Consider the following 10,779-nt stretch of genomic DNA (forward strand, 5'->3'; position numbering starts at 1 on the left):
GGGAGTCATTACTGGAAGTTGCACTGTAGAGCAACACGACTCGAATAGACCTGTTTTTTTTCAAACCACCCAGCTAAAGGAAGAGCTGGGCTCATGGTTATGTTTTTCAGTTCTTATTGTAAATATTTTTTCTCACTGTAAATATCGAGCACCGGCACTGTTTGGGGACAATAAAAGGAAAAAGTCGACTTGCCATTTGGAATTACGGAGGTTGTTCTTTGAACAGGAGCGAACCCCGCCACAACAGTACTGTACTTTTACTCACAATTGAGGTCAATTTAAAAAATGTAAAAGTGATTGTTCATGAGAATAAATACCTTGCATAATTGTTTGTTGTATGATATATTTTGTTTATATTTTACTGACTTTTCAAGCACAAAACATCATTTGAAGTCATTTATCTCTCCAATATCCATTTTCCAATTTTAAAATATTTTGGCTTCCTGCCTTTTGAATAGGTATTGTTGCTCACAAGTTAATAACATTGTGTCTCAGTTTGTTTGTTTTTTGGATGCGTTTCTCAAAAATAATCACTGTTTGTCTGTTGGGATATGTCAATGTGAATATGAGAAAAAAAAAGGAGATTGATGCATTTATATCAAGAAAAACTCCCATATTGGGTGTTCATTTTCTAAATCCATAACCAGTAGATTACGCCTACACGCTTTTAAAGAGTCTGTCTGCGATTAGAAAAGAGGAGTTAAGACCCTTCTGTGGCCCGTGAGGTGATAATTGCTTTAACTGATGAAACTCTGGGCGGGGTGGACGTTGAGACACGTCTCAACAGGTCAGTGTGAATTCAACCCAGTGAGTTTTCTTTCTGCATGCGGCAAGAATAAGGCTCAGATTCCAAGTAAACACACAAAACCTTTGTGGCGATGTGGGTGTACATTCACACGACAATGATGCTTGGAGCCACGGAAAAACTCAACTTTTTGAAAACGGCTGCCAAAGTGGAGCTTTTTCAAAAATGCTCCGACTCCATTTTCATGGAAATGGGGAAACACGCTGCTACTACACATGCGCGAGTGGACGGACATCAAGAACAATGTTTTCCTCCTGAGCGTCATGGCTCCCGGTCCATACTCTCCTGGGACTTGGTAGTTTAAGACTTGTTGAGTAATAACAATCCAACTTCATCTTCTGTCCATGCAAATATCGATTGTTAATGTTTATAGCGAGTTGTTCTCTGCGCACGTCTTTGTGGTTTCAATACAAAAGCAAACAACAGCGCCAACTCGTAGCCTGGCACGCTCGCAACATGGTACATCGTTTTCAAAACGTTGCCATGTAAACACAAAACTTTTCTCATACGAAAATGGATAAATGATGCATTTTCACTTGTAATGTTGTTTTAAATGGGGCCTGAGAAACTATCATTTAAATTAAGTAGTTTAACATGCGGGTAAAAGAGCTATAAGGCTTAGAAGATCAATCAATGGTTCTTTTTTTGCTTTATTTGTTAATGTGTGTGTTTCTACCTCGGTGCTGACCTTCACCTGAAAACTTCAATCCATGCACAACATCAACAAATGTTTTAATCAAACAATTCACCAGACTGCAGATCAACAAAAGGAGAAAAATCTGCCTTAAAGCAAAAAAGGACGTATAGAAGAGGTCACTGACGTCACAACAGTTTTGTGTGATTCCGGCACAAAATGTCAGTCTCCTGCACCCATCCCTGTCTCCATGAGTCACTGGCGTAAATCTCAGAGTACAAACTCTGCCTGCCTCCACTGCTGTCACTGTGTATCAGCTTTGTGTTAATGCTAACGTCACATTTCACCCTCCTTGACTCTGCCCACACACTCCAGAGACACAAAAAGGACAAGTGTGAGGGATAATGAATGCAGAAACAAAGCCAAAATACTCAAGCGCGGTCAAACGAACACAGATAAAATGAGATAGGATCAGATGAGATAAGAGGGATTCCAGCTAAAAAGAAAGAAAGAAAAAAAAAAGAAACATTATCCTCCATCTCATCTTGGTTTAAAAAAAAAAAAAAAAAAAAGACAACAAAGTAAAATAATAGATGGATCCTGTGATGCTCTGCGAAAAGTTTCCAACTATGAGAAGCGGGAACACGCTGTGCAGGTACAGCCGAGTAAAAGACCAAATGTAATTTATTCTCCAGTAAAAATCTCACAGGTACCCGGCAGTGTGAGCACATCATTGAAAGTGCTTAGAAAACTTGGAAGGCAGAAGTAGTTCTCACATAAATCCCACCGCTTAACTGCAACTTTGGAGTTCTCTTTACTTACAGAGTGCACCCAGTGCGCAGGCAGCACCAGCCCCTGATTGCGTAATTACCTGCTGCCTTTAGTAAATCAGATGCTAATTACACACAGATTGCTACTGCAAATAGAATGAATGCTTTCTGGCACGAGTCTCTGCACATCCATCAATCAGCTCGCGCATCGCTCAGTCTGCCACACCATCACACCAGTTTTGGGTCCCGCAGTAATGCCTCAGTATGTTGTTGTTTGCATAATTAAAAAAAATATATATTAAAAATAAAAATCTAAATAGCTTTCATAATTATCTTTTCTACCGTCGAGATCCTCCGAGAGGACAATAGTTTGCACATAAAATAAAACAGGGAGAATTCTCCGCAGCCATTGTGAGAGCTTGTCATTTTATTATTTGTTCGGTCATTTTATTTTTAAAAGACACTTACATCTCTTTGTGGTACTTTTTAAGAATAAAATATCAGTGTTTACTTAAAAAATAAGTTCTACATTAATAAAAGATCATGGAGTAAAAATGTTTTTACATCCTCTGACTCCAACAAAAAAATGTGGTTCAAGATTATATCAAACTTACAAATGTCCAAATCAGCTGACTGGATAAGGAGGGTGAGCACGAGTTGTGGGCCCAGTTTACACAACAACGTTTCAAATGAAAACAAATACATTTTTCCATTTTTGGTTTCAGAAAAGTAAACATGTTTGTTTCCACGGAAACGGCAGGAATGCAGAAAAAGATGTAGCTAACATGCCAGGCCAGCAGTGGGTGCTGTTGTTTGTTTTAGTAGGAAAACCACACACACATGCAGCAGAGAACAAAACACTCAACAATAACAATGGGAGTACACAGACATTAGTATGGACAAATGACCAAGTTGGATTGTTATTACAGTGACTCTCTACTATTAAACTATCAAGTCCCAGGAGAACATGGAGTCATGACACTCTGGAGGAAACTTTGTTCTTACTGTCCATCTACTGAGCATGTGCAGAAGAACTATTTACATGCAGACATGGTGTAAATGCGCCGTAGCAGTGCTTCAGAATTTATTTATTTTTCTGTTTCCATGGCTCTGAGCACCATTATTGTTCAAAGACCCCCAAAATGTAACGATAGTTTTGCGTTTTCATTTGAACTTCGTGTATGCTAAACTTGTGTGAACCCGAGTCAAAATTTCAATTGCAGGTAGAAGAACAAAGAAAATATATGTGCAGAATCTCAGCAAAAATAAACTAAATGAATTCACAGATTAATGCTTTTTTAATCAGAAATGTCAAATATCAAGTTTAAGAGACAAAACTAGTCCATCAAAGAGTCAATCTGGTTCGCAGGAGGACACACCGAACTGCAAAAATGATCATTATTATTATTGAACCATTAACAGTGTGGCAAAGAATTTTTTTTTAAAGAGTAACAACAGTTACTTTGTTGTTACTCTTTTTCTTTTTTAATCTTTATCACAGTGTTAATGGTAAGAGTATCACATGTAATACTCCAAAGGCAAATATCACCCCAATTCAATATGTAATTTGTAGATGCTGTCATGGTTCACGCTTAGATTCTTCTGTTATTTCAAAATTCTGTCTCGTTTTTCGCCATGTTTACAAGTACCCGGGTTTTTACAAAAACGTATATTTCCCCCTCAATATTTACAAAAATATCTTCATTGACACGGACCGCATATACACCAGGTTCAGAGCTGCTATGAGCATGCCAAACCTGTAGGGGGCAGTGTAGTGAGAAGCATGAAGCCATGATAGCCAATCAGAATCCTGGAAAAAAGACAATGTTACAGATTGTGACGTAAACATCCGCCGACCCCCGTTTAGTTGCAAGCGGAGACACAGAGTTTATCCAGATCTCCACTGCTGCCGGAGTTTTCAGGAATCAATGTTTGTGGTGAGTCGTAGCAGCGTTTAAGTGAAAATGTAACGTTTTCTGGCCTGATGGATTCTTCTTCAATCGTCCATCCCTGACAGATGTTTCTGTTTATTGCATATTTCCATGCTGCACTGGGGTTCTTTTATAGGCTTACCAACAAATGGCAGCTGAGGCTCCAGCCCCGAGGAAACAGCGCCAACAGCCCCTAAATGTTTAAGAAAACAATCTATAAATTTGTTCAGGATTCACCAACATTTGTATATTTTAAGAGCGCCACAAAGCAGTTTCAAAGACACTTCCAAAAGCAGACCCCACATCAGTCGTTTTCTTTTTTTTATTTAATCATACGAAACCTCACAAGTGTGAATCTTTAAATCCATGAGTCATTCTCTGAAGCGAGGGCTGTGTTAATGTGGTAAATGTTCACACTGGCGTGCGAGCAGTTTCTTTAATACGTCCTCCGTCGTAGCCAAGATATGTGCACAGTGGTAATGACGGATCTGTTATCTCTGTTGGCCATTAGCCCTAGTGTGTGAAGTCATTAGAGGAAGTAATTAACTCCCATTGTTCCAGAGATGGGTCGTTAGCAAATGAGCCTTAGACTTATGGAGCGTCAACTTGATTATCCTGCTTATGCTGGTGACCTACAAGCGGAGAGAAGTTGAACACGCTTTGTTGTCACAGTTCGGGGATGCGTTTTGAAACTGTGATCACCAAAGAGTAATGCTTTTATAATCACCTACAGAATGCAGATGGGGCCTTTGTTTCCTCAATTCAGATACAAACACAACAGATTTTTCACTTTACAGAAGTGGAAGCAGTGGAAAAAAAAGAAATACAATGCAGGTCCAATTCTTTTACGTATTTCCCGTGCTGCAGAGTGTCTCTCTCCTCAGTCTTCACAGAGAGTATCATAAGTCATAAGTGATGCGCTTTACATTTTATGCCGGGACGCTCAGTGGGATGGCATCCATTTACATAAATAAGCTAGATTATTATTTTTTTTTTCAAACAAGGGAAATATGAGACTTTGCTGTGTTACAGTAAATCGTAGATCTTTGTGTTTGTTTCCGTTGTTTCTGGATAATAAATCATTGATAGCCCCTTTGAAATCCTCCTGCTGCAGAGCTGTAATAAAACTCCAACCATCCCGGCAGATGAGCTGAGGCTGAGTATTTGTACAACAAGCCCTTCCTTGTCAAACAGCTCCCTGAAGTCACGTCCAGCGAGATGCACCGTCAGAGCACAAGGCAGTGGGCTGTCACCCTAAAAGCTTTTTTATTCAGCTCGTTGCAAATTTCCCTCCCATTCATCAACGTGGTGAAAAACTGAGGAAGTGGCAAATGGTCATGTTTGTAGTCACAACATGTCATGGACAGTTATGGCAGGGTCAGACCCAGGCTCAAAGTCTGCATGCTCACATTGACATGGTTGTGATTGGACAATGATCAATACTTTATATTATTGGCAGCAAGATGAAAAGCATAAATTCTGAGAGTCTGATGAACTTTCTCTGTGGTAAATGGATTTCACTTATAAAGCACCTTTTCAACTGCAGTCCCAAAACGCTTCACGTCGTTGCTCATCACGCATTAAAGGAGGCCACTGCAAGGTGCTGTCAATCCAAAGGGAGCAATCTGGAATGCAGTGTCTTGCTCAAGGACACGTCGGCATATGGACAGGTGGAGATGGGAAGCTGCAGCCTTCCTATTGGGAGACGACCACTCTACCAGCCGAGCCATTCATCAGTATGAATGTGGACGGGATTGTCCATCTCTCAAACTTTGTTCACCCGACAACGTTTCACGTTGCATCAATGCATCATGTTATGCTTTCTTTTAGGGATGTCCCGATCCGATCGGTAGATATCGGATCAGGGCCGATATTGGTGATTTGTGAGTGATCGGGGATCGGCAAATCCAGCCGATCACCCCGCCGATCTAAGAAAAAAATAAAAAAATGCGGTCCACAACGTCACCTAATAACCACAACAATCACGGATGGATCAGCTAGAAGCAGGTGGAGCGGGGCCATAGACCTATAAAACTAGAGTTATATTTAGTGGTTTATGTGTTTATGTGCAGAAGTCTACTTGTAAATTTCTATGTGGTCTGTCTTCTTCTGCGTTTTTGTTGTGTTTGGTGTGTCACAGCGCCCCTAAAGGTCTGCCGTGTGTACTACATGCCCTGAAGCCTCGTGTTGAGCCGTGTTTATAGTGAGGTGTGGATCAAAGTTTTTTGGGAGAAGGCCAGAGAAAAAAGAACGTTTTTTTTTCGCCATGTGGATGTACCCTCAGTTTACAACAACGACTAAAGAAAAAGCCGCACCGAAGCAGCAAACTCGGTGCGGCTTTAAAATAAAGAATTTTTAAATAAAGGATAAGTACCCACTGGGGAGCGCTATGGCGAAAAAAATAACCCAGAAGGTTTCGCTAGTTTGAAGGGAGACTGGGATATTCTGAATAAGTTTTAGAGAGAACTATGTTCAGAGTACTTTTGTCAAACAGGTTTTACCACTTTGATGTGGAATTAAGTGTTTATAATTTGCATTGAAATGTAAATGTTTTGTGACAATTCAGTTCATACCTCTCATACTGCTTTAAGTTAAACTGAAATTTATTACACAAAGAAGTTACATTGCCTCAGAGCATTTATGTTTCAGTCATTCTGAGAAGAATTGTGAGTAAAAACCCCAAATTCCGTGTCTCAGAAAATTTGAATATTGTGGAAAAGTTCAGTTCTGGAAGGTCATTCATGCAAAAGGAGGCCCAACCAAGAGTGGGTAGAAATGAACATACTTTTCAGAAGCCTTACATTTTTGTTTAAAATATAATTTTTTTTCTTGATATTCAAATTTTCTGAGACACTGAATTTGGGGTTTTCATTATCTGTAAGCCATAATCATCAACAGTTCGAGAAATAAAGGCTTGTCATGAGCCTGTATCATATATAGGTTTGACTTTCTGAAATGAGTGACAACAAATATTGAACATTTTCACGATATTCAAATTTTTTGAGATGTACCTGTAAATCAAAACGCTGATAGCCTAGTAAAGGTATGAGTTACCATCAAGTCTGACTGCAAGTGTGTTGTTTTTTTTTTTTCAGAGTCACGTGACCTCAACGTCAGTAGTTCTCCGCATAGAGCCCAAATAAATTACATTCCTGAAACACAGCCACACTCTCAGCTTTCCAATCTAATGCAAATAGAATTTATATGCCTTCAGAAGCAGCCAAACTGCTCAAAGCCACTAAAAATGCAACTTATTTAAAATGTTCTGACTCCATCTCCATGGAAACCGGGGGGTTTGCAGGGGGGGGGACTCAGCTTTTCCACCATCAGCTCACTATGTTTGCAGCATTCCTGCCATTTCGATGTAAACAGACATCGATTTCAAAACGTTGCTGTGTAAACACAAAACGTTTCAGAAACAAAAACACAAAAATGATGCGTTTTCACTCAAAACGTTGTGCAAATGGAGGCTGAGGTGGATTCCTTCGAGAAATCCTTCAAGCCAAAGCATGAAGAATACACGAGACCAAACCCGGTTTCATTTCATGTTCATGTTTGCTGGTGGCCTAATACTCATACTGAGCTGGTTTTAGCCTTTAACTCTATCCAGGTTAATTTTCTAAGGTTTTCTCCCACAGAATTGACACGTTTGTTACAATCAGAGTTTTTACACAAACAAATTTTGTCACTTTATTTTCAACAAAAATGTTCTTGGTGTATGACAGCCAATCTATTCTTTATTTATGTCTCTGTTTGTGGATTTGTCTGGATTTCTCCATCATTCAGCGTTGTATAATCCTATTTTCTACATGTAACGGTCATTATCAGCTAACATATGAGGCTATAGTCACTGTTACCGGCAGGTTCCAGGTCGTAAAGCTTCGCCGTTTCACGCCTGTTGATGTGCTCTCTTAAAGTCTTCATCTTGGACAGATGGACAGTAAACTCCAGTCTGATGATGCCCGTCTTCAGGTGCATGTATTAGCATGTAGATTGTGTGTGCTGCTGCGGTTCATGTTTTGTTGATAGGTTTGATCGACTGGTCGTCCGGGTGGATTACATGTCTGAAGATCCGCACTGATGGATTTCTGTTGCCACACAGTGCGAGTGTGGTTGCTTCCACCTCTGGTTCTTATTGGTGTCTTGTTGCTCTAACAGCCAGCAGATTTGGTGTGGTGTTTATAGATTTACCCTTGCAGCGGCTGGGTATGCAGATGGGGAGGATTGACCTGCCACGACCTTGGAAGAGTGCCCTGGCGGAGGACGACGGCGACCTCAGGATGGGCAGGACGTGCTGCATTGCAGCAGAGCAGATCACGGCGCTGCATGCTCTTACACACACACACACACACACACACACACACACACACACACACACACACACACACACACACACACACACACACACACACACACACACACACACACACATAAACTGCAGCATTGTATCATGAAGCCGCAAAACACATGCACCGACACCGAGCCACACAAAATGAATTTAAACACACAGTTATTCTTCCTCCAGAAGCAGGCAGGGGTGTGTCCTAATCAACCTGCCACTGTCTGGTTGGAGTGCTCACCCCACCCACATGACTGTGCATATTGAGCAACACACACACACATATATACACACACACACACCCTTCCTCACAAGCACATTAAAACAGGATGCTTGATGCTTGTGCATGTACACGCAGACTACAAAGTGGAAAATGTGCTCGGGTGTAGAGGGGATAATTATGGCCAGTTAAGAACAGTTAGTTATTACAGCACATCCCGAGCACCCCACACAGCACTGTATGCAGTAAAAAGAAAAAAAGAGTGCAGAGACTTCGCTGGAGCTGAGCCTACACATCTATAAACAGACACTTTTTTTTTTTTTTTGTCCTGCACTGCAGCCACACGTTCTGCATTACAGATAAGGCAATCACTCATTTCCATCAGCCACTACAGATCCTATAAACTCCACAGCAGGGCATCCCATAGGAGGACAATATACAACAGCAGTGCCAGGACGTGGGATTTTAATACCAACCCAGCACAGACTCTCATTAAAGAGATTTTTCCGGGGCAAATAAGTAAACCCTGATGACTCTGAGCAATCAAACCAGATAAGCATCGGTTTATCTTCTCTGGCACTTCGAGTGCACTGGTTTGAACCCCGTGGACAGACTAATACGCATTCACGACCTCCTGTACCCACAACTGACCTCCTCCACTGACCTTGAACTGACCTTGAACCCATCACCAAACCCATCACCAATATCGAAGTCAGTTTATTAACATTTCTTTAAATCGATATACAGAAATGAATGAACTAACCTCATTGACATGTATTAATCCTGTGAATAACCACTTTCTTTTGATTTCTTTTTACTTTTAAGCAGTTGTTACTGTATGAAATGCAATTTAGACTACTTAAATATGATTTTCAAATGTTTTTAATGCATTCAGTAGGTGATGTCACTTGCTGTATCTATACTCAAGCACTTCATTTTAAATATTTTTTGCTTTATTCCCTCCATTATCCAACAATGGGGGTGACAAACATATTTTAGTTGAGGGGCCACATAGACTCCAATTTTATCTCGAGTGGGCCAGCCTGGTAAAATAGTGCCATAATATACTTTAAGTTTAAACTTCAAAGTTGTCCTTTGTCGTGACGCAGAGTATACTTTATGAAAATGTTGATATTTTCACAAAACCAAACAATTACTAAGGAAAACTACTCCAATCTCAACAAAAAGACAATTTTAATGAAACATTCCAAGTGCTGCAGAGTGTCTAAAATTACACTCTCTCTCAAACACACACACACACACACGCACGCAGGCCTGCACACACACACACATACACACACACACACATACTTTAACAAGGCAGCAGATGTTTGAAGGGTGTGAGAAGAGATGGTGTCCGTGCAGAGGAAGGAAGAACGAGCTGTAAAACTTGTTGTGATTTAACAGGAAATTCTCCACAGTTTGAAGCTATTGTCTCTCTGCTCTGACGGGACGACACGTGGCAGCATGGGAGCGCGTCGTACCGGTGATTGATCACTTTAATTCCACGAACCAACGGCGGCATACACGGGAGGCTTTATCTTCAGGTTTAATCCTTTGCAACACCCAATTTGAATTTGAAAATGGTTGGGAAAGATGGGTGAAATGTAAATAGAGCCAGGTGCATTGGTCAAGAAAGTTTCTTAAATAACAAGATATCAAATATTCCAAGAAAGTGTGTCATCATCCCAGGAAGAAAAACAAAAAAAGATTTGATCATCTGGAATCTGTTGGTTCAGAAATGTTGGGACAGGGAATCAAAAGGCTGGAGGGTTAAGTGTACTGATGAAAACCAGATGAAGAGAAAACAGATCGGTCTCCTGTCAGAATATTGTGGAACGATTCCTCCACCTCCAGTGCATCATATCAACAAACCATCGAAATAACAGTTTGTGTTCACCAGGGACCGAGATGAAGGTCACTGCTGATGTTGGTGATCTTTCAGAATTGCAGCAGTAAGAACAGACGTTATTGTGGACTGGAAAACCTCGGCACAGCATTTCTTGTAATCACATTAGGCTGCGTAACACGCAAACTATCCCTTATTGTGAAAGTAGGAAATATTTGATATTGAAGAACA

Source organism: Lipophrys pholis, assembly GCF_963383615.2.
Source record: "Lipophrys pholis genome assembly, chromosome: 5".
Taxonomy (NCBI): Eukaryota; Metazoa; Chordata; class Actinopteri; order Blenniiformes; family Blenniidae; genus Lipophrys; species Lipophrys pholis.